Source organism: Thunnus albacares, chromosome 10 (genome assembly GCF_914725855.1).
Source record: "Thunnus albacares chromosome 10, fThuAlb1.1, whole genome shotgun sequence".
Lineage (NCBI taxonomy): Eukaryota > Metazoa > Chordata > Actinopteri > Scombriformes > Scombridae > Thunnus > Thunnus albacares.
In genome coordinates, this window is record NC_058115.1 from 3,788,880 (window position 1) to 3,814,451 (window position 25,572).

General features: G+C 38.4%; 7 non-coding genes across 7 annotated transcripts; all 7 read left to right on the forward strand.

Moving 5' to 3' along the window:
* The first annotated feature begins 4,071 nt into the window (after positions 1 to 4,071).
* Positions 4,072 to 4,143, forward strand: trnat-ugu. The gene has a single exon. It is a non-coding gene; the product is annotated as a tRNA-Thr (tRNA).
* An 839-nt stretch (positions 4,144 to 4,982) lies between these two features.
* On the forward strand, positions 4,983 to 5,054 carry trnat-cgu. The gene has a single exon. It is a non-coding gene; the product is annotated as a tRNA-Thr (tRNA).
* Positions 5,055 to 5,522: 468 nt separating this feature from the next.
* trnat-cgu lies at positions 5,523 to 5,594 on the forward strand. Its single transcript has one exon. It is a non-coding gene; the product is annotated as a tRNA-Thr (tRNA).
* Positions 5,595 to 6,466: 872 nt separating this feature from the next.
* On the forward strand, positions 6,467 to 6,538 carry trnat-cgu. Its single transcript has one exon. It is a non-coding gene; the product is annotated as a tRNA-Thr (tRNA).
* Positions 6,539 to 7,570: 1,032 nt separating this feature from the next.
* Positions 7,571 to 7,642, forward strand: trnat-ugu. The gene has a single exon. It is a non-coding gene; the product is annotated as a tRNA-Thr (tRNA).
* A 755-nt stretch (positions 7,643 to 8,397) lies between these two features.
* trnat-ugu lies at positions 8,398 to 8,469 on the forward strand. The gene has a single exon. It is a non-coding gene; the product is annotated as a tRNA-Thr (tRNA).
* A 704-nt stretch (positions 8,470 to 9,173) lies between these two features.
* Positions 9,174 to 9,245, forward strand: trnat-ugu. The gene has a single exon. It is a non-coding gene; the product is annotated as a tRNA-Thr (tRNA).
* The last annotated feature ends 16,327 nt before the right edge of the window (positions 9,246 to 25,572 follow it).

Below are 25,572 nucleotides of genomic sequence, written 5' to 3' on the forward strand. Positions count from 1 at the left end.
CCTTCCACAACAATCCCACATGTGAGACCACTCTTGTACAACGCCTACTGACATTTACATTGTATTTGCAGTCTTCAAAATGGCCAGCGGTATCATCAAATGTTCCAGTGGCACCTCAAACCTCGCTACTTATATAAGAAGACTCTGTTCTGACAGTTAATGAGCAGTCAACACAAAGCAATAACTGCTAGTATTAGCAGCTAATGCTACTTCTAACTGGCCCCACCTCTTCTTGGTTACTGAAAATGTGTTGTTTTATTTACAAGGACGTGACTATACATATGTTTTTGTAAGTGTAAATTAAACTGACCCCAGGTAGCCCCATATGTGACCTTGGCACCCTGTACACTTCATGACTGCCACAGAGCATGTAGCGTAAAGTTCATACAGCAAAGAAGATAACAGTGGGGCCATGTTTGTAGTTCTGTTTCTGAAAAGCTGGGAACAATTTGTGGAAATACTGAATTTAAATGCCAGTTTCACCCCGGGTTTACATTGATGAAATCCTGGTATTTCTGGTAGTGACTGACAACCTTCATAATCCTTTAAATCTTGACAAACTGGGGCTTTAACACTTGGAGGTCACAGTTGTAACTACTGTGACTCACTGTTTGAAGGAGCAAGCTCTTTGGATAAACTAAAGTGTGCTTATTAAAGTCAATACTCAGCCTCCTCTGCCTCATAATGGTAATCTTTCGCCAGCTTTACTACAGGACACTAAAAAGAATTTATGTAACTCTTTGGAAATAAGTTGCCGAGACACAAGAACAACAGCAGGGGAATGAAAGTTCAGAACTCTTGAGACAGGGATTTCAGTTCGGTTTGTGTTGTGATGAACAAATATGCTGAGATTTTACATGACTCATCACACCCTAAATCCTAACAAAGCTGTCTGTCACCAGCTCAAGCCAAACCAAGGGCAAGCTTTGTGAGCTTCCTCTCCAGGCACAACATGGACAACAGCCAGCAACAAAACTGCTCACAGCGCTCAGCTTTTAAGACATTATACAGATTCATATCCACTCTATGTGCTATATGATGCAGAGGCATTCCTAAAGAATTCATGATAGTAGTTAAAATTGCAGTGCAGATGTCATTATTTTTGTTTAAAGGGGAAATAAAATCTATTTCCATAAAATTGGTTTTCATTATTCAACTGCTCTGCAAATTGGGAGACATTATCATTTTAGCGTTGATAAGCTTTCATTGTTCTTTCATGCATTTTAAGTTTGTAATAGTAATCATAATTGTGACAGATATAAACACTAATGCACAATAAGTGGCAGAAAAGTCAAAAGACATTAGACATGGACTTTAATTCAAGCCAATTTAGGCCAAGTTCCAAATGGAAAATGTGATTTTGTCACTAAGACATCCATCATCCTCCTCTACTCAAGTCATTACTAATGTTACATTTGATTTTGAAAGTGATCTGAGGACCTTAAACCTGACAGAGCCTCTAAACCTGACAATGACTGGCAGTGGTGGAAGAAATATTTATTTTTACTTAAGTATTAGCAGCAAAATGTACTTAAAGTATAAAAGTAAAAGTAATGGTTTTGCAGAAAATTAGGCTGTAATGTTTTACATATATTAAACAAATTACATTATTAGTACTGATGAGTCAGTTGCAGCTGCTCGAGGTGGAGCTGGCTTGAACTACTCTCTGAGGGTCACCAGATAAATGTGAAGGGTGGTGAGATGATAGATTACGAAAGAAGAAAAAACAAGATTTGCTGCATCAATTTGGATTACATATTGTTTTCTTTTCTTTAATCTTTGCATTCTTTACTGTTGGCCTTGAACAGTTATTATAGTTACATGAGGGGAAGAGACACAAATACACACTGATTCTTTGTAACGGGCCACAAGTCAAAAATTTTGGGAACCGCTGGTTTAATCTTTAATAATGCAGTGTGATTTATGTCAAATCCTCATCTGAAAAGTAACTGAAGTACAGTACTTGAGTAAATGTACTTAGTTACTTTTCACCACTGATGGCTGGCACTAAAATTTAGACGCACATTTAAATTAGATTCAACATTTGAACATGTCCCAAGGAGAGTCTATTTTATTGCCAGCCCGCATCAAGTACAATGACCTCACTCTGCTGAAGTGGTGAATTTGGGCATGAGCATATTTTTTGCCATCTGGACCCATTTGTTAAACACCACAAACACTGCTTATGTGTAAGTTAGAGTTGCTTATTTCACAAACATGAAGCTTCTCTAAATATAGAGTACACCAAGTTTGGACTTGCGTACTCAGGAGTTTGAACTTGACAACTTAAAATCGAGTCCTGAGAAGCCTGTGTGACCAAGTCACAGAATGCTTAGGCCACGTATGGGACTACCCTGTAGGCAGCATTTTAGTGTAAAATTCCTTGCAGACAGGAGGAGACAATACAATTGCAATTGTTTGCAATTGGAACAGCAACATTTTTGCTGGCATCATCAGCTCAGGTGTCCCAAAGTCCACAGAGGTAGCACTGTTGATCTATCCAAGAAAAACATGAAGCTTAACTTTACCTTCAGACAAAATATATGTGAGGCAGCAACAAATATTAGTTTTAAACTCTGAGAGCAAAGTTTGTCTTCCAAAAGGAATACTGCAGTGCTGCTGTTACATCAGTATAACTGGTCTAAATACACTGATTTTATTATATCATATCATGCTTTTTTCAGATTTTTTAGCATCTGCTATTACTAATTAAGCTCCCCTAAAGCTCTTCCAGCCACAATTATCTGCTGATTAACAGTGACCCATACATTTAGCTTGTAAATGATGTAGTTTTCCTTCAAATATAGTCTTAAATGTTGGGGAAGAGAAATCAAGGGCACCTCAGGTTGTTCAATTATTTTTTCTACTGTGAATATCCCTCTGTCTGGCACTGTACCTAACCCCTTTATATGGATATCTCTCATTCTCTCCACAAACTCCACGTAAAATCAGTGGTTTAACCTTTTGGTCTTTCTTCTGAGAATTCCACTTTAAGGTCATTGGACTGGAGAGGATCTGGACTTTTCATATCAGCACTCTCAGTCTTTTACTCTCCTTCTGTTGTTATTCATTATTTTTTCCATTTTCATTGACTCAGCACACTTTCATCATTTTGGCAGCATCCTCCTGTATGCTTATTCAGTACCCATCAGCAACTTGCCTGGCAGAGACAAATGAATCAGTTTTGTGAGAGTTGAATGAATCAGTTAATGGATCTCCTCAAAAGTGTTTCATATAGTCACAAGCCTTGTTGGGTGATTGAGTCACAGTACTCATCACATCACTAGTCATAGTACTCGCGTTTAGTTGTCTCTCGGACAAAAGCTGTAACCTTTTTTCTAAAGAACATCAGGTACTGACTATGTTGTCATGTAATGTTACTCACAATTTCAAAACACGTCAACCTGTGTTAACGTACAGCTTGTGTAGGTGTATGCAGTTATCTTAGTGTATAGACTTGGTCAATCTGGAATCAGCACAAGTCTTTTAAAGAGACCCTGGATGATCTGAAGCTTTTATGTATTCTGAAACGGTGTTGCTCACTATTTGCTGGAAAAATAATCTCCCACATTGAGCTGCTGTCTCCTCTGTTCTTAGAAGCTTGACTTCTGCTACTCCCTAACAGGTTGTTTCCTTACACTAAGTCTGAAGCACTTGTAACAGGTCAGTTCACACAGTTAATCATTTGAATGATACAATTTATCATGGTGGACATTAATCTGCCTTACTTGACTTTCAGTGTTGTTTTAAGTTGCTACTTTGAAGTTCAGCCAGGAAGGCTGTAGCCAGTGTTGCCAACTATTTTCAGTGGGAAGTAGATGACATCATGTGCTAATTTGCATATCTATGACGTTATGACATAATTACATACATAAAGGATTTGAAAATATTTAAAGAAAATTAAGTTAAATTAAACTTAACTGACTGTAACTAGGTATTTCATTAGGTATTTTTCTTTTCAAGCAGCTCCTCAATGTGCATCTAAAACTACCTCTAATATTAAAAAAATACAGAAAAATATACACTCAACTTTTGGAGAGTGAACAGTCATGATCTAATTAGAGCAAGCAAGGCATGGTGGCCAAGTGGCAAGGCATTGGTCTTGTAAACCAAAGATCATGGGTTCAATTCCCATCCATGCCTTTAAAGAAACAAGCATTGATTCTTTCCCATGGATCTTTCTCTGCTACCATGAGATGAACTGACTGAAAACATAGGACTTTGGTGCATGTTATGAATCCTTGTGGCTGAAGGAGGTGTTCAGCTGACCCTTTGTTCAAAAACATCATACAACCATAAAACATTCGTTCTTTCTGTAGCTGAGCATTTGGCTTCATAAAGCAATTCTGTATGTAAATGAATGGTGCTCTTTTATTGAAGACAAATTAATGGACTCAATAGTAATTTAAGGTTGTCCAGCGACATAGTATTGCACTTCCATGAAGTTAGGGGGCTTGCCAGGGACATATTGGAAAGAAGAATGGTCAATCCCTAGTATGGTACAAGCAACCAAAAATTCTGGATCCAACATTTCCAATAGTGCAACTTGACTGCATTATTTTGTTACAAACTGCCTGCCTGTTAAATACCCATTTCATTAAAGTGCAGGATTATTTGGCTAAGAGAAACACAGATGTCACCAATTCCAGTGGGATTGCACCAATGAAAACAAAAATGTATGCCATCAAAATAAGACAGAAAACATTCACCTTTAGTTACTAGCAACTTAATGGTGACATAAATGTTACCTTGTCTTACAGATGAGAACAAGGGTCAACTCTCCAGAAAGCCACATTGTAGAATTTGTTACATTTGGAGAAAGCTCCACTTTGTAAAGAGACTTTACTGCGTCAGGCTTGGTGGACATGTCCCAATAGAAAAGCAGCCTAGTGTGCTTTGTTTATGCACTGATTTGGTAAAAGAGATCCATGTACACTACATTTTTGGAGAGTGAACAGTCATGGTCTACCTAAGATAATCAAGGCGTGGTGGCCAAGTGGCAAGGCGTTGGTCTCGTAAACCAAAGATCATGGGTTCAATTCCCATCCATGCCTTTAAAGCAATAAGCTTTGCTTGCTTCCCATGGATTGTTCCCTACTACCATGAGATGACCTAATTGGAATTGTACAAGTTTGGTGCATGCTATGAATCCTATGCATTGAGTTTGACTTAATGCTTTGTGGTCAAAGGAGATGTTCAGGTGAACCTTTGTTCAAACACATGGTACAACCATAAAAGACTGTTTCAGTCTGTAGCTAAGCATTTCGCTTCATAAAGCAATTCTCGACGCAAATAGTAATTAATGGTTGTCCAGTGACATAGCATTGCACTTCCATAAAGTTCGGGAGCTTGCCAGAGACATATTGGAAAGAAGAGTGGTCAATCCCTAGTATGATACAAGCAACCAAACATTCTGTATTAGGGAGGCACGATATTGGATTTCTTGCCGATATCCGATATGCTGATATTTCCAACTAATTGTGGCCGTGAGTGAACAGTCATGGTCTACCTAAGACAACCAAGGCGTGGTGGCCAAGTGGCAAGGCGTTGGTCTCGTAAACCAAAGATCATGGGTTCAATTCCCTTCCATGCCTGTAAAAGAATATGCTCTGCTTGCTTTCCATGGATCTTTCCCTACTACCATGAGATGACTTGATTGGAATTGCACAAGTTCGGTGCATACTATGAATCCTATGCATTGAGTTTGACTTAATGCTTTGTGGTCAAAGGAGATGTTCAGGTGAACCTTTGTTCAAACACATGGTACAACCATAAAAGACTGGTTCAGTCTGTAGCTAAGCATTTCGCTTCATAAAGCAATTCTGTATGTAAATTAGAGTTCATCTGGCACTCTCTTACTGGAGACAACTGAATCGACTCAATAGTAATTAAAGGTTGTCCAGTGACATAGCATTGCACTTCCATAAAGTTCGGGAGTTTGCCAGAGACATATTGGAAAGAAGAATGGTCAATTCCCAGTATGGTACAAGCAACCAAAAATTCTGGATCCAACATTTCCAATAATGCAACTTGACCGCATTATTTTGTTACAAACTGCATGCCTGTTAAATACCCATTTCATTAAAGTGCAGGATTGTTTGGCTAAGAGAAACACAGATGTCACCAATTCCAGTAGGATTGCATCAATGAAAACAAAAATGTATGCCATCAAAATAAGACAGAAAACATTCACCTTTAGTTACTAGTGACTTGATGGTGACATAAATGCTACCTTGTCTTACAGATGAGAACAAGGGTCAACTCTCCAGAAAGCCACATTGTAGAATTTGTTACATTTGGAGAAAGCTCCTCTTTGTAAAGAGACTTTACTGCGTCAGGCTTGGTGGACATGACCCAATAGAAAAGCAGCCTAGTGTGCTTTGTATATGCACTGCTTTGGTAAAAGAGATCCATGTACACTAAATTTTTGGAGAGTGAACAGGTATGGTCTACCTAAGATAACCAAGGCGTGGTGGCCAAGTGGCAAGGCGTTGGTCTCGTAAACCAAAGATCATGGGTTCAATTCCCATCCATGCCTGTAAAGGAATATGCTTTGCTTGCTTTCCATTGATCTTTCCCTACTACTATGAGATGACTTGGTTGGAATTGTACAAGTTTGGTGCATGCTATGAATCCCATCCATTGAGTTTGGCTTTGTGGTTAAAGGAGATGTTCAGATGACCTTTTGTTCAAACACATGGTACAACCATAAAAGACTGGTTCAGTCTGTAGCTAAGCATTTCGCTTCATAAAGCAATTCTCGACGCAAATAGTAATTAAAGGTTGTCCAGTGACATAGCATTGCACTTCCATGAAGTTCGGGAGCTTGCCAGAGACATATTGGAAAGAAGAGTGGTCAATCCCTAGTATGATACAAGCAACCAAACATTCTGTATTAGGGAGGCACGATATTGGATTTTTTGCCGATATCCGATATGCTGATATTTCCAACTAATTGTGGCCGACTGCTGATGCCGATACCAATATATGCACATATTTTTTTGGCTGGCTGAGGAGACTATTATGCATGCAAGCATCCATTATGCATCCATGCCTTTTAAGGGATAAACATTGATTCTTTCCCATGGATCTTTCTCTGCTACCATGAGATGAAGTGACTGAAATCATTGAGTTAAACATTTGGCTAAGAGGAACACACAGACCTCACCAATTTCCAGTGGGACTGAGTCAATAAAAACAACCATCAAAATAATTTGCAAGTTGTTACAGTATCATAAGACACACATAATGGCTTTATTGGAATTTGAATTTAAGAAAAGTGACAGAAAGTATTCAACTCTATTTACTAGCAGCTTGATGGTGATGTAAATATTACCTTGTCTTACAGATGAGAACAAGAGTCAACTCTCCAGAAGGCCACATCGTAAAATTTGTTACATTTGGAGAAAGCTCCACCTTGTAAAGAGACTTTACTGCATCAGCCTTGGTGGATATGTCCCAATAGAAAAGCAGCCTAGTGTGCTTGCTTAATGCACTGCTTTTAGTAAAACAGATCCACATACACTTAATTTTGGAGAACAAACAGTCATGGTCTATTTGAAGTGACCAAGGCGTGGTGGCCAAGTGGCAAGGCGTTGGTCTTGTAAACCAAAGATCATGGGTTCAATTCCCATCCATGCCTTTAAACAGATAAGCATGGATTCCTTCACATGGATCGTTCTCTGCTACCATGAGATGAACTGACTGAAATTGTGGGATGTTGGTCCATGTTATGAATCCTGCACATTGAATTTGACTTAAACATTTGTGGCTGAAGGAGGTGTACAGGGGACCCTCTATTCAAAAACATGGCCATAAAACATTGGTTCTTTCTGTAGCTAAGTCTTTGGCTTCATAAAGCAAGTCTGTATGTAAATGAACATTTCATGTGGTGCTCTTTAGTGTATTGCTTTATTTTGTTAGAAACTGCCTGCCTATTGAACAACCATTTTGTTCAAGCGACAGATTATTTGGCTAAGAGAGACACACAGACTTCACCAATTTCCAGTGGGATTGTCTCAATAATAAAATATATGCAATCAAAATAACCTGCTTGATGATACATTAACATAAAATCAACACATAGTGGCTTTATTGTAATTGGATATTGGACAGAAAATATTCACCTTTAGTTACTAGCAGTTTGATGGTGATATAAATACTACCTCGTCTTACAGATGAGAACAAGTGTCAACTCTCCAGAAGACATTGTAAAACTTGTTACATTTGGAGAAAGCTCCTCTTTGTAAAGAAACTTTATTGCGTCACGCTTGGTGGATATGTCCTTATATAAAAGCAGCCTAGTGTACTTCGTTTCTGCACTGCTTTTGGTAAAAGGGATCCATGTAAACTAAATTTTTGGGGAGTGAACAGTCATGGTCTACTTACAAAGATGAAGGCATGGTGGCCAAGTGGCAAGGCATTGGTCTTGTAAACCAAAGATCATGGGTTCAATTCCCATCCATGCCTTTAAAGAAGTACAGATTGATTCCATTCCATGGATCTTTCCCTGCTTCCATGAGATGAAGTGACTGAAATCATTGAGTTAAGCACTTATACATTTGGCTAAGAGGAACACACAGACTTCACCAACTTCAAAGTGGGATTGTCTCAATAAAAACAACTATTAAAATAATTTGTAAGTTATTACAATATCATAAGACACACATATTGGAATTTGAATTAAATAAGAAAAAAGAAAATTCACAAAAAGTATCAATCCTATTTACTAGCAGCTTGATGGAGATGTAAATACTACCTTGTGTTACAGATGAGAACAAGAGGCCACAGAAGGCCACATTGTAAAATTTGTTACATTTGGAGAAAGCCCCACTTTGTCAAGAGACTTAACTGCATCAGCCTTGGTGAATATGTCCCAATAGAAAAGCAGTCTTGTGTCCCACTGTGCACTTAAGCAGATGGCCGCCCACCAAGAGCCGGGGTCTGCTTGAGGTTTCTACCCGTTAAAGGGGAGTTTTTCCTTACCGCTGTCGCCAAGTGCTTGCTCATGGGGGAATTGTTGGGTCTCTGTAAATTAAAGAGTGCGGTCTTGACCTGCTATGTGAAAAGTGCCTTGAGATGACTTCTGTTGTGATATGGCGCTATATAAATAAAAATTGATTGATTGATTGATTGACTTAATATTGGAGAACAAACAATCAGGGTCTAACCAAGGCATGGTGGCCAAGTGGCAAGGCGTTGGTCTTGTAAACCAAAGATCATGGGTTCAATTCCCATCCATGCCTTTAAAAGGATTAGCATTAATTCCTTACTATGGATCTTTCCCTGCTACCATAAGATGAACTGACTTAAGCATTTGTGGCCAAATGAGGTGTACAGGTAACTCCTTGTTTGAAAACATGGTACAACCACAAAAAATTGGTTCAATCTGTAGCTAAGCATTTTGCTTCATAAAGCAATTCTGTATGTAAATGAACATTTCATGTGGCACTCTTTTAGTGGAGACAACTGAATGGACTAATTAAATATTGTCCAGAAACATTACATTACACTTCCATGAAGTTAGGGGGCTTGCCAGAGACATATTAAAGGGAAGAATGGTCAGTCCCTAGTATGGATCAAGCAACCACAAAAATCTGGATCCTACATTTCCAATAATGCAACTTGATTGCATTATTTTATTAGAAACATGCTGCCTGTTAAATATCCATTTCGTTCAAACACCAGATTATTTGGGTAAGAGAAACACACAGACTTCCATGCCTTTAAAAGAAAAAGCATTAGGGGAAGGTTCACCAAATGTAAACAACATTTGGAGAAAAAAGCTCCACTTTGTAAAGAGACTTGAGTGCACCACCCTTCGTGGATATGTCCTAATGGAGAAGCAGTCCAGTGCGCTATGTTTTTGCACTGCCTTTGACCAAATGGATCCACCTATATTCAATCTTGGAGAATGAACACTCATGTTCTGCCTGAAAAATCAGAGCATGATGGTAAGGTGTTGGTCTTGCAAACCAAAAAACATGAGTTCAGTCCCCACCCATGCCTATAAAGGGATTAGTATGAGCTTCTTCCCTGAGAAGAACCCAGATATGCTTTTATGATCTGGATTGAATAATTTCTATAAATAATACTGGTCATCAGGATAATTTGAAGGTTGCCATAAAAATGGCACATAATGGGTTTACCTTCTGTTTAAAAATAACTTGTTTCAGCAACTTCCTCATTGACATTGTGGGACATGGCAATATTACTAGAAACAATGAAAACAGATATATCATGTGTGGTTTACTTACACATATCATATGTCATTCCTCGGATACAGATGGTGGTCATTACTTTGAAAACTGTGGTCATAACTTTGAAAATAAGTTTCTTAATGAACTAAAAGCTCTGATGCCCAGGGAGACACTTTCCCATGAATATCCAGCTGTAAAATAAGGAGTTTCCTATGTGACTATGAGTGTATGGCTTTATTTCTTACATTTGGTTCTTTGGGGACAAGGCAGATAAAGTGTGATTGTTGGTACTTTTTATGTAGATACCAGGGGAACAGCTGTCTCCACCATGCTAATGGGAATCTAAATAAAAGTAAGTGTAAGCAATTTCCCTCTGTCCTCTGCCACTGAATATTTCCAGTAGAGCAGTGGAGAGATTAAGTGCCTTGATGTTAACTGTGGAGCAAGAGAAGAGCACAGCACTTGAATTCATGCTGCTCAGATTTTTAGTAAATATTTTCAAAGTGGCTGACATTTCAGTCATAAGCACACTTCTCTAACATTAAAGCCTCTGTTGCCTTTGTGTTTTCTGTCCACTTAGTGGAAAGAGTAATTCAGGCTAATGCTGCATTCATGTCACATGGGAGAACGGGTAGCTAAAACACTCCTGCTTGAAAATGTCCTCAAAGTCAGCCTTCATCTGTAAGACGCTACCAGGGAATCCTGGATTCTAATGTCACAACACTACTAAAGTGACCACATATAATTGGATCTTACTGGAACAAATTCTCATGACAAACAAGAGGAGATGTGTTTTATGTGTTCTAATATTTTATTTATGTTTATTTGGAATAAACAGAAGAAGAACTGGAGTTAGCAAGGGCAGCTATAATCATAATGGCTGAAAAGGCAAAGAGAAAGCCAATAACAGACATCATCTGAGGTCTTATACTCTCAGTAAAAGATAAAGCTGAATTGTGCTTTTAGAGCACAGAAGCCTGTCGTTCATCACAAGAGAACATTATCATCAATCTGTATTTGTACATGTATGATTTGTATCCTCAATAAGTGACCAAAATGGTAAGATCATTGGGCAATACTGAAAAATTGTCATGTAGTTCAACTTGAAAAAAAAATTAATATTGAAACTTTAAAGGAATTACTTAACTAATCTTATTCAAATTATAGAATTTAAGTTTGGTGATATTCTGTATTTTTCTTATTTTCAGGAAATCTCATGAGTACACAACAAAACCAATAATTAAAGGATTCTGCTATAACTACTGTATGTATCTAAAGCCTGATATATCATATTCCTCTGTGTAAGAGAGCTTCATTGTTGTTCAAAAACACATCAATGAGCCACACTATTGCACTAGGTTCATTACCATGAACACACACACTGTAGTTTATTTTGACTCAGTCCCACACACACTGTCCTGCTTCATGAAATACGCACTAGAACACCAAATCATCTGTTCATATCTGTCTGTTCATATTTACTTTCTTTATTTCATCTGCTCATAACTCTGTCATTGTACTCTCTCTCAGGTTTTCTGCTTCCATTGCCCTCTAAAGATTTACATCTTCAACAGACCTCTCACATTCCCACATGGCTGTTTAGAGAGAGTGGATCAATCAGACAACATGCAGAGATTCACAGTACACATACAGTACAATATTGAGCTCACACATACAATACGCACATGCAGCAGGGTGGTGTATTCTGACAATCATTTACGAGTGTATGCAAAGGAGTGTATGCTCCTGACTAGTGGCACCATAAATGGCCAAAAAAATTGGTATAAAGCCAATGAGTATTTCTTCTTGTGCTCTATTTATTTATGACAAGGATGTTTCTGTTTGAACTGATGTTGCAGTGTCACATTGTGGAAGTTGGCCAACAAGTGATTACCATCCATTTGCTTTTTTCCATTGCCTTTGTTTCTGTAATTTGTTTCTGTTATCTGTTGGTGTCATGTTTCCATAGAACTCCTGGACATTATGGAATAAAATCTTTTTCATTACTGTGGGGATGGTGCGGAGAAGAGACAGCGTAGATAGAGCAACCAATGGTGTAACTTTATCACTCAGTGTGTCAGTGAGTCAGTGACAGACAGCCCTTCCTGTGTGTAGGGCTGGCTCCACTGTTGCATCCCAGCCGACAATTGCAAGTGCTGAGGTAAGCAAGATGACCACTGCTGTTATTACTTACTGGAGTTTAAGGTATTTGTTTGTGAAGTAGAAAGCCAGGTAGTGCATAATGAGCCAGGTAGGGAGTTCAGATGGACTCCTCCTAGCATCAGCTATATAGTCAGGTTTGTTTTTTTGGCTAATTGCCAAACGTCAAGCCAAGGTACACAGTTTGAGGGGCTGTGAGTGAGCCAAGGCCTCTGAAAGGAAAGATGAGAGCAGAGATCTCAGGAGTGAGTATCACTGGTTGTTTGTTCTGTTTCAGTGACTGATATGAAGCAAACTCTGGTGATTTGAACATGTTTCAGGAAAGCACAAATGCTAATATATTATTTGAGGTAGATTTGCCTCCATACATTGGCTAAGGTTCAACAAACTAATAATAAGCTAATGATAAAATAAAGAAAACATGGAAAAAGTAAATTGCAGAAAACATTTATGGGTAACAGTTATATGACAAAAAAGTGTAAGAATTCACAGATTAGAAACACTAAAAGAGCAAAATCAAGATGTTTGTTGGTCGCAAACCAACTAACACATATGTACTGGGACACTCGTGTGTGTGTTTGATGTTACTACTCATTAATCTAAACTCAGTTTTCTCCTGCCAGTCCTTTATCAGTCAACTAAAATCAACCCTCTTACATAAATCAGGGTCGCCACCCCCTTTCAGGCTCTGCCTCACGCTCTCCTGCTGCCCAAACAAATCTAAAATAAGAGTGAGTCACAAAGCCACTTCATCAAAAATGAAGAAAGGTTCATACTGATGTTGTGTTTGTTTGTACTATTCTCTCCTCTGAGTTTGTGAAAACCTGTAGCCATCAAACAGCAGCAGGAACGATGCGTGTGTCTCTCCATTCAGAGAAGCACCGTGCAGATTTTTATGCAGGTGGCATCAAATCTCCCGACACCGTGTCAGGATCAGTCAAGATCTAAACTGTAATGATATTCTGTGATTTTCTACACATTTGACAGGTCAGACATTTGACAAGTCAGACTGACTCCAAGTTTATCCAGTCAAATCATTTTGAATAAGAGACCTGAGCTCTGCTTCCTCTTGAGAATAATATCCCTTTTTCCTCTCCTGTCCTGTTCATTATTACAGGGAGTTGACAGTTTTGCTGTTTAAATAATATCTCACAGTGTTTGCAGTATTGACATCACTGTGTGCATGGAAGCTTTTCCACAACTACTAATCTTAAAAGTAAACAACACAAAATACGACAACAGGTAATTGTGTGGAGGTCATCTTATCTTTGAGGACTAGACAATTACGAGGTAACAACAGATATTCGGATATTCTTTTTGAATGGAAAGATAGCTGTGTTGCATTATGGGTTGTTTGTAGCCTGAATGTTGCTAGGCCACTGAGAGTCTTCAAGTCTGTTTATAGTGAATTTGTTTGAGTCAGTGTTAAGTATTCTGTTAGCTCAGTTTAACCTGCAGAAGTTTCTGACAGCTCTTGTAACATGTTTTTTTTTTGCCGTGGAGGAAACAAATACATGACAAGTGAAAACAAGTCGAAGTCTTTACTGTAGAAACACAGCGAGGACTAAATCATCTGTCAAGCAGCTAATAATTACCACTGTCACAGATGATGAGGAGCTCATGATTGGAATTACATTTGTGCTGCTTGCAGTATTGAAAAAGCATTAAAAACATTTAAACAGCAGCAACTCTTTCCACAGTCAGCACCCAGTACAGTGGAGGTGAATGGATAATTCACAGCTCCAAGTCTAAAGTTTCCTGCTAAAGAAATGATCCTTATGAAACTCGCCTGACAGCCCAAATGCCCTGCAAATGCAAGCACATAATAATCTTGCATCAGTGACTGAGGGTTGGCCTAGAAAGTTACCAGACTGGTGTGGAGGCAACATCATTTTTTAGTGCAGTATATTTTCAGCTTTTGCTCTGATGGTGTTTGCTCTGTTGACTGTCAGTCTGTCTGTCTGTCAGTCTGTCTGTCTGTCAGTCTGTCTGTCTGTCTGTCTGTCTGTCACTTTCTGGTTCAGTGATTCAGTCGTGTTGAGTCATTCTGAAATTGGTTATTCACTGTCTGGGTGTCATTTCCTTCAAATGCTTGTCTGCTTGTGTGTGTGTGTGTGTGTGTGTGTGTCTCTGTGTGTGTATGTGTGTGCTTGTGCGTGTGTGTGTGTGAGTGTGGGGGTTTAAATAGGCTATGGAGGCCTATTTAAAGTGTTAGTAATGATGATGATGATTATGATGATGACAGAGGGCTCCTCCTCCGGCAACAGCTGTTCTCACAGACATACACAAACACAAACACACATGCAGACTCTAACGGATAAACGGAGGGCGGAAAGTCTGAGAAAGGTCACAAAGACGGCATCAAGAAATCAAGCAGGAGAGAGAAAGAAGGAATACCAGAACTTAGTATATTAGTAATGACTCTCCTGCCAGGACCTGCTGCCCATCATGGCCTGGTTGTTTGCTTGTGTTACAGTTAAAGTTGTAAATGGAAGTGTCAGATTGAGATACACTGAGGACTTTAGATTCAATTAGCCTGCTGATTGAATGAAGTCCAGTGTCTGGATATTGACAGCAGCCTCTGCTCTCACGAATATCCTCACTTGAAACTGTAGTTACCTGAATGGACAAAGTAAAACAGATCAAGTGTGTTCTTCCAAAGTGCATCCAAAGCAGACTGGAATTAGTTTTAGTTAAAAATGGGATGCAGTTATGGTCAGATGATGTTCATGCTTTGCATACTTTATTTTGTTACCATTTACAAGGCAGCAGGTGGCCTCTTCCAGATGAAAGGCCAAGGCAAATTTGCTGCTAATGCGGCATTAAATTACATTAAGAAAAGATTTCTGTGATGGTGCTGACAAAAATGAACAAACAAATTCTAAAGAGTACATACTGGCTCTGCACCGGTAAGTACTGCGTCTAGGCCTGCACTCTGACAGTGAGTCACAGCCTGCACAGCAAAAACAGCAACGTCCATCCTCCATCTGTGTCAATACCAGATGTGTTCAGGCACAGTATTGAGTGTAGGTCACCTGTGTTTTGACAGTGCTCACAGCCCAAAACACTAAATATAAACTAGAATAAACTTGAGGCATAAAAATAAGGTTTGAGTTGTGGTTATGTGTTTATAGCATGAGCTGTTCCGTGGCCTGTGTGGACAGCTGCAGTGATTAAAAAAGAAGAGTATCTTTCCATTAGACATGCATGAGACCGACAACTGAAAAACACGATTGAAATGCCTCCTGTGTAGATAAACTTTAAGTCAGACACTGACAAAAACATGCCCAACTACTACCAGTATGCCAAAAATTACCAAAGATATGGCTTGGAGTTGTCAGGGCTTTCTGTCAGACATTAGATTCACTGCTCATCAGTTTGTAGATAATCCTCCAGGCTGCCTGCCGAGTTTGGCAAGACTCACTGCTGGAGTTTGGTTGATAATATTGTGCGTGTTAGTATAACTTCTGTTCTGTCTACTTCCAGTAAAGTCTTATTCAAACAAGATGGCCTTGTCCTCACAATTGTTGGCAAAAAAACAACAAAAAAAACCTTAATTTTGTGCAACTTCACTTTGAATGGAAAGCAAGAAGAAAAAAAAAGAACAGGCCTGTCTGTTCTGCAGGAAGTTCAGGTTTTATTTATATTACAACATATTTACAGTCAGCACTACAGTTAGCTGCAACATGTAAAAAGCAGCTCCTGTAGAAAAACCTGTGCTGCAGCCCCTTTTAATTGGTAATTAAGCTCGAGCCAATCAGTGACTGCTACACATTGTGGTCAGTTGTTTCAGCTGAATTGTGTGTGCAGATGTTTACTCTTGCTCTCCTGTCTCATTGTGTGCATAAATGACATAACTGTAAGTAATCATTAACCTTTATACCTATTATTTGAAAAATTCACCTGTTAATCTCCATATTTTGGCATTTGTTAAAGGTTGTTTGGCCAGCCACTATTTATGACCATGCTCTAGCATAATTACCTTGCTGCACATTGCTTTCTCTGGGGCTTCTGTTAATGTTGTCTAAGCAGATGGACTGCTTCAGTAACTATTACAAGTATTACAGGTAATTCACAGCATGGGAGACTTTTACTTGAAACTGTATTTCATTTTTTTTATAAGTCAGTCTACTAATAATTATTTTGCTGGTATTATTTGGAGATGCATTTTTGCCAGTTTAGTTGTTAACCTGTGAGTGAGCTTATTAGGATGCTTCAGTGATTCCTGCTGTATGTATATTGTTAATTTTCTATCATTCTCAGACCACGCACACCCTTACAGAATGGCAGTGTGACCCATTGTAACATCCAGTATAAAAATCTGTTCTGACTGTTTGACTGGAGTCATTCCATAGTATTGCCAACCCAGACAAGTGTCTCCTGAGGTTTCTCTCCTTAACAACTCCAATAACATTAAAACAACCTCACTGCAGTTTATAAGAGATTTTTTGACAGCAGCCATGCTGGAAATCAGACCATGCTTAAACTGCAGGTAGGCGACCAGAATTACTGACATGAATCCATCCGGCCAGACTGTTGAATGTTTAGGCACTTAACCCAGCGCTGTGGCCACCATCAAACTGAACATGAAACAACAACCAATCTAAATCTGAATCCACGATTTCTGATTTGTGCTACTCTTATGATGCAGCACACAGAGGTGTTAGTAGTTTTTTGTCTGCCCTGCATCTGTGGCCCTAAAAGACTTGAACGTGTGATACATTTAGATGTCATGTTGATAATCTTATCAAAGTATTATCTGATGCCTTGCAAAGGCAATATTCAGTTTTGGTTAAACATGGTCACAGATATTACCATTCTAACTTGTTGATTGTGTTTTTTTCTTAATAAAGGATTACATGGTTATCTGACTGAGTATGCAGTTACATCATTCTGTTCCGTAAACCCTCTGACACTAGACAAAACTAGAGCAGAAAAAAACGAAAACCAAAAAAACCCCCCCCCAAAAAAACATGATGTCATTTTTATGACACTAACTTTCTTTGAAAGGACAACCCTTTGAAAAGGTTTTGAAAACTACTTTGTTCAGGTCAAGTACCAATAATTTTTCACAAAGATTTTAAAATGTGCCCTATCGAGCAGTTTAGAAAACCAGGTTTTATACTAACTGGGACATTAGAGATTTTTTGCCTTAACCTGACATCTCCCAGTAACCTTATGAGCATGAAAACATAGTCAGTGTGAGGCAGAGGCAGGTATGGCAGAACAAGACATGAACAGGAATGAATCAAAGAAAGAAAGCACCGTGAAATGATTTAAGAAATGACATTGAGAATGGAAGAAACGACAAAAAGAAGGAACGTAAAAATCCGCAAGTTGCCTTCAAAGTGAAAATTTTGAAACCCATTGACTTATGACGTGGACTACTTCCTGTTTATTCCCGCGGCTTTCTCTGCACTTTGATGTCTGTCTCTGAGGAGAGCGTCTGCCTGGGATCTGTGCATGTATGTGAGTGTTTTCATGTACAGTATGTGTGTGTGTGCCTGCAGGTGAGTGAGTCTTTGTGTGTGTATGTGTGTGTGTTGCTGTACAGAGAGCAGGTAAATTGGCTTGTAGCTCATGTTCACAGACGGTACCTGTCACTGTGAAGCCTGTTCGTTAGCCGGCGAACACGGCACACTCTGAAAATGAAAATGAACCATAAATTAGCATTAGCTCTCTCAGCGGCAGCAACATAACAACCAACAACTTTTATTTGTTTCTGTTCGCTCTGCCTTCCTTCTAATTCTCTTGTCTCTCACGCCTTATTTGTTTCTTCTTGCAAACTCCCCCCCCAGCATTTCAGCTGTGTTGTTCTTCCTGGTCTTCATCCCGTGTTATTGGTATTCATTTTTGGAATAATGCAATAAACATACATTATTGTCACATTATGGCAGAGTTCAAAAGTTCAGCGTGTCTAAAATATCGATAGGTTTCCTTGGGTTTTTCTGCCAGAGTCGGCCTCATGCTGTTGTGTTTTGGCGTCGTGCAGAGTGAGAAGTCAACTGTGTTCTTTTCCCAGACATGCTAATGATGCAGCCCACTGCGAACTATTCTCCCATTCTTACAGCTTTTTTGGTGGCCAATTTTGCTCAATTATGCTGAATGGTGTGTTTTGAATATGAAGAGATGCTCTCCTGGTTTATAATAGCAAGAAACCTGCATTTTCCAATTTTTCCACCAAACTTTGGAAGCAAAGATAAACACAGTGTGACAGTGTCTGAGGTGCACATGGTTGAATTATTTATAATCATGTGAGAAGTTGTGAACTTTACTCATCCTTGGGCTGCTGTGTTTATTATTGTTAATTTTATTTATCCCTGGGTTTGATTTCACTGCATTTATTTGATTCTTCAAACATTTGATTGGTCGACTAAGGATCCAGGAGCCAGTCCAAATTATACTAAGTCAAATTGGCTCTGCATACAGTTCAGCAACCTGACCCGAACTCGACGGGGTCCTGACAATGGCGCAGACTCGTGATGTTTTTTTGTTGTTTTTTTTCTAAAGCTTTGGGATCAGGTGAAGCTCAGGGTGGATTATTTTGGAATATAACTGAATAATAAAATTGTCTCTCTTGTTCTCTCTCTGACTCTGCCAATCATCTGCATTATTGTATCATGTTTTGCAAATAGATATTCAATGTCAAGTAGCCTGGCGAGCTAGCGGTCAGTCATGGATGAAATACAGCAAATAATTGCATAAGGGAATCCTCTTAAAATCCCCAATGATTCGGGGAAGGTCATTTCGTTGGCGAAACATTATGACCTTGTTATGAGAACAGTCTAAATTATATTCAGTCTACTTGGGTCTGGGTAGGGTCATGTTCTATTGTAGCAGGTCTCAGGTCTGTGTGTCAATCTGTCTAATACCCAAGTGGATTCAAGCAAATTTGCTATCAGTTCCGATCACAAAGTTTGTCATAGAAAAACAGAAAAACAGACACGTATTGTTACTTTTTGACCACAGCTACTTGGTAATTGGTGGAGCATCATGCTGCCGCCTGTGTTGGTGGTCTCTCTGTTGACTGTTGGGACAGATTTAAATATCCTTGGGTCTATTTCATTGCATTGGGTTTTACTTTTAAAAAATGAATTTGTGGATGTCAGGTTCAAGGAGGAGGAGGATCAGGTCCAACATTTTGTAACTGTGAAGACCTCTAGTAGACAGCATCACCTCAACAACAGTAACCATCCTGGTGAATGGTTCTAATGCCTAAAACTGAAAACTAGAACCAGCAGCCAGGTTCCACCATGGTGATCTTTGCTCTGGTTTGGTTTAACTGCTTATACATGTAGTCTGCCTCTCAGGAAAAAGAGTATCCTTTATAAATAGCAAATGATTGACATTTTGGGAAATTTTTCATTTGTGTTAGATGAGAAGATTCATACCACTCTCATGTCTTAACAGCAAATATGAAGCTACAGCTAGCAATGTTAGCTTAGCTTAGCATAAAGACTGAAAACTGTTCACTACAGATTGGATCACTCAAAAGGGGGCATAGATTGCAGTGCCACTTGAAACCAGATTTTTTTTTTTTTTTGCATTTACACAGAGGTTTGTAAAATTCCAATCAAAGGCACATTTATAAACATAACATTGATTAATTACTTTTGTGTGATTAATTTGATCATTTTTTAAATTTACATAGGAATCAACATTTTATTTTGCTTTTAATATTCTTCTTATTTTATCCTTAGCTGTGACACACCTAAAGTCAGTTTATATATGAGCGCTACAAACAAGTGATTATCAATCACTGATTACATTTCTGAGATATCACAGATGACAATGGTTTACGGGTCCATGTGATAAATTAATTATATGGATTGAATAAAGAGCCACATGGCCGTGCGTAACAGTTAAGTGTAATGACAGCTGTTCTGGCTGTTGGAGAACTTTGCCGGTGCAACATAATTGGTGAAACTGCATGTCTTCCTTGCCGTTTTGTTTCATTGACAGCTGTACAGACTGGTGGAGCAGGCGGTGAACTGATATGAAAACGGCTGCTTCAGGGTGGGTCTTCATCCATTTATGACTAATTGTGGGAGTGGAAATGAGGCTTGTGCATGTGCTTCGAGCTCTACAATGACTGAGATTTATAAAACAGAACCATGCGTACTCACAGCTTTATAAATCTGATGAAAAGAATGTGTATGTATATTTCTGCCTTTGTGCGTACACAAAGTTTTAGTCCTGAATCTACACAGAGTTTTATGCATCTGGCCCCTGGAGTTTTTAGAGAAATAGAGCTGCAGAGGTTTGTTAGCCTCCACCTACACCTCCCTCACCCTTGTTGTTAGCTCTAGTGGAGGAGGATGGCACAGAAATGAATATGCAAGTTATAGCACAACCACACTCTTTTGGAAATGTATAAAGTTTTTGCTGACTAAGATCTACACAGACACCTCTGACCCCTGATATTGCTCTTCTAGCTACTACAACCCACAAGCTAATGGTCAAGAGTGGTTAACATGATTAGCAAGGTTAGCTAGTTGCCCCAAATCACATTTCATTGGATTTTAAGAGATTCCAAAAACATTCACAATATATGACATTTTATTCCATGCATAAAAAATATAGCTCATTCCACTCCAAAGGTTAAACATGTGCTATGTTCTTCCAAAAGTACTTTCCACACAGTTTATCCATATATTTTCAATTACGTTACATTCTTTTGATTGAATGTTTTTTCAGCATTTTCACTGTATGTATAGAAACATTTTTACTCTATTCTTAGTATTTAGCATATGTCAGAGCTGTTAGATTATTTTTCTTTGTGTGAGAAGATTTTTTTAAAAAACAGAAAGTCCCTGTACGGTTACAGTGTAAATAATGGCAGAATCAGCTCATTATATGTGACAAAATTGCAGGAAATATCAATTATGTGTGCTCTTTTGAGTAAATGTGCTTAATGCTGCAGTGTTTTGGAGACCATGCAGAGAAAAGAACCCCATTGTGTTGCTCTCTGACCATGTTAATGATACATCATGCTGAGGAAGAAGAATTACATTCCAGCCTATTTAACTGTATACAGAGTTTGCAGTACAGATGGCTGGAGTTAATGGATTCTGTCCTTTATAAGCAAAGACAGAGTATTAAATAGTAAGTATAACTAGGCTGACATTTGCTTGCTTTGTGCCTGAATATTTAAAGGACAAAAAGGGATAGAGAGAAAGACTGAGCTGCAGTCATTAAAGACATGACACTTACTTAAATACAGATGATTAAAACTTCATTTTTATACCTCAGACCGTAAATTTAATGGCACAGCTGGTCAAAGGTGATGCCTGCTGTAGTTCAAAGACAGTCACAAGACATCTGTTAAACCTGCAATTTGCCCAGAGGACATTATGGTTGAAACTTCTGGGCAATTACTCATTACTTTTTAAATTTTTTTTTTTTTACTTCCAGATCGTAAATGACAAATATTTTATGAATGTATTTTAAAAATCTGGTAAAGCTGCCTTCATTTATGGGTCTTACACCCAGAAAAAGACATATAAGACAGAAAATGAAGAGGAAAACAGCTCAATGCTACTGTAGAAAAAAGACACTAAGCATTTCCTACGTCAGTATATCCACTGTGATTTGAAACAACATTGTCAGTCCCGTACCAGTGATGTCTGTAAGACTGACAACACAATAATAAAATGATCTCAACTCAAAGGTTCACTTATTACTTTTTTCTAATCATGGCTCCATTTGTCATTAGTCATGGCATGAAATAGGATTGAGTAATAATAATAATATTGGATAATGCACTTGCAATTATGTCAATTCTTAATGAAAAGAACTCATACGGAGTGATGGCAACATCTTGTCAAAATCCAAATCACACTGTGGTGATGGTGTGACTATTGGTGGGAAGTCTTTGGGCAGAAGTGAGGAATCAAATCTTGGCAGATTATTTGTTCTTTTCACTTTACCTTCACCAGTCACAACACAGTCGATTGCTTTTGTACCAGCACAATGTCAAATGAATCCCAATCCTGTCCTGTAACTTCTGTCTTTCTCACAAAAATAATTTTGAATCCTATTTTTTTTTCAAATTACTGAGTTGAAATATAGCTCAAAATGGGAAAGAGGCTTTCAGCTTTAAGTATTCACACATTTGTGCTGAAATAGAGGAAGGTAGAGGAACATCTGTGGGAGAGAATACCAGAACAGACTGTGTGCTCTATAGTTAGAGGTAAATTATAAAGGCCAAACAAGGACGTACAATTCAATTCACTTCAATTTTGGTTAAAATAAACCATTACCAAATCTCAGTATCATTTATGAAATAATTTTTCTCTCTTCTTCGGGAAAAATCCATTATTGAAATTCTGATTAAAATGCTTCAACAGCGACACCTGCAGGGCAGGAGGAGAAAGGACAATGTGTGTGTGTGTGTGTGTGTGTGTGTGAAGTGGTGGTACTTAATTTTTTCATACTTATCTGTTATTGGCCAAAACACATAAAATGAGGCTCCAATGGTGTATGTCCTCCCTAACCAATCAACAACCATAATACAATATTGACATCACACCTAATATGGCTAATACACAAAGAGTGATCATATGAATGGGAGAAACCTCCATTTTTTGTCACTCAGTTTTTATGAAGTGTGCTGTTTCCTTTCAGGGAAAAACTGACAAATGTTTCCGTCTTCTGCCTCCTGTCAATCATCACTCCTTTGCTTCAACTTTGTCAAATGTCAATGAGCAGACAGCAGGCCATGGGCTATTACTGGCATTCACCACTGACATGAGGAACACACACTCACACGTACACACGTATCCAAAAACAAGCACACACAGGAACGGAGATGGACACACACACTTCACAGCCATACCTCTGAACCCATGTGGACGAATGGCGCGGCGTATATGCAGGCAGGATGAAGGGTTATTTTCTGATTGATGCTGACAGTGTAATCCAGTTTCACACTGTTCTGAGGAAACACAAACGTACAGAAAGAGCTGGTTGTTAAAGCAGAAGTAGGTTGCATATTGAGTGGGCCTCAAGTGTGTGATTAATCCAGAATAATCCAGAATACAGTATGTGCTTAATACTATGTGTGGGTGTGTGAGTGTGTGCAGGTGTGTGTGTGTGTGTGTGTGCCATGTGCTTCTATCAATGCGTATGTGTTGTGTTGCTCCTGTGGCTTTCAAAAAGCATCTCTCTGCCCTTTCAGGCCAGCTTTAATTTCTCCTAAAGCTAAACACTGACAGAAAGACGCCCACACAGCAGATATGAGAGATATTTTACTCTACTAATAAATGAGTGTCAGAACCCAAAATTACACATTTATTGATTGCAATTAAATATTTTCCTGAATAAACACAGGACTAAGCTCTCAAAAGTCTCAGAGTTCTTAGAAATATTAGTGTGAAAGGAGAGCTAACAGTGGGTAAATCAACAGCTGTTGAAGAAATGAAGCATAGTAGTTATCACAAACACAAACCCTGCCTAGTCTTGTAAGAAAAAAACACTTAAAAAGGGGGAAAAACATTTTTATAATGAATCCTGCATTTAAAAAAAAAAATTAACACAGCATCTCTTTAGGGCCAGCATAACAAGCTGTAAACACACTGACATCACCTTATAAAGATGAAAATTTGAGCAAACAGTTGCCTATTTACATATCCAGCAGACATGGAGCAGCATTAACATTTTTATTTCTGCCCACCTGATGAACATAAGTCTAATATTCACTCTCTTTATAGTTCTGTTTTTGTCTCCATGGACTCCTGAGAAGAACATCTCCGCTAGCTGCTAACTTTGTCTGCCGTTTGGTGCTGAACAGGGAGTGTATGGTGGATTAAACAGATTTTTTTTGCTATGAACAGTTGCCTGCTGCTGCTGCTGGAATAACACTGATGAGAGCAGTGAGACTCAACCAAGAAAGTTTTGGGCAGTAATACCAAAACATTGAGATAAAAGATTCTGGAATGTTCAGTAGAGCTGAGGGGAACTGCAGAGTTGGGTGAAAATTCTCTCTCTCTTTTGATTTGACGCTTAAATCAACATTTATAAAGTATTTAAGTATTTCTAAGTGCAGCTTAAAGTGAATTATTTTTACTGAGTCTTGCACAGTTTTTTTGTGATTTAAGAATTTAAGAAACTAGAATTATCTACAAAAGTGAACAAACTTTGTTTTATTTGGCCTCTCTTGAATAATATTTTATATTTTACTTTGGGAAATCTCTGATTTCTCTTTGGTGTTGATGTTAATAATTCACACTGACAGATAATCAACCTTGAACCGCCTCATTACACAGTGACCTCTGTCTCACATCTCAGCTACACTATATTATTTATAGAACAATTCCAAAGCCAAAGTAACACCACCCTATTGTCAGACCTCATCTCTGTGATATGTGACATGTCACTGTCTTTGTGCTGTCATTCACAATAGCAGTCAAGGTAGCAGGTAACACCTTTAGCTTAATGCTCTCAAATAGGCAAATAACATCAAATAACACTTGTGACTGGCTGCAATGGAGAGTACACAAGACAAGACAGACAGCAAGATGGAAATAAAGAGAAAAAGAGTGTTTTGGCAGCCAGATAAACCCTTTTCTTTCACTAAACTCCACACAAACATGGGTTTGATCCTTAGATATATTAGTTAGCAAAGGGTAAACTCTGAAAAGTAGAAAGACAAAGGAAGCATTTGCAGGTGAAATTTTAAGTTATTCAATGTGCTACAACAGATGACTTGCTAATTAGCTATCTAGCCTGTTAACTTACTGAGTTTCAGCGCTCGTTCAGAAAGTCATGATCTGTCTGAGTTAAGGAGACATTGACTAGAAAGCTAATATATGTAACTACCTACATTGATGCAGACCTATTTTTTTTAACTACTTTATATCGTATAATGTACTTTAATAAATAATACTGTATAATATCTCATAACCTCATCATATGTTTTGTATGTAAAACCTTTCTCCACAAAGTAACAAGTATAATGTGGTTGAGTGAAAAGTGTATTTGTCTCTGAAACGTAGTGGAATAGAAGTAGAACATAGCAGAAAAGGGAAATATTCAAATAAGTGCCTCAAAATTAGGACTGTGACCAGAAGGAAGGATCAGAACACATTACGACTGTTTTAAAGGTCTTACATTGGTTGCCTGTCAGTGTTCATATTGATTTTAAAATTCTGTTACTTGTCTTTAAAGCACTTCATTCATGGTCTTTGTTACGACCCTCTCTGCCCAGTCTGCC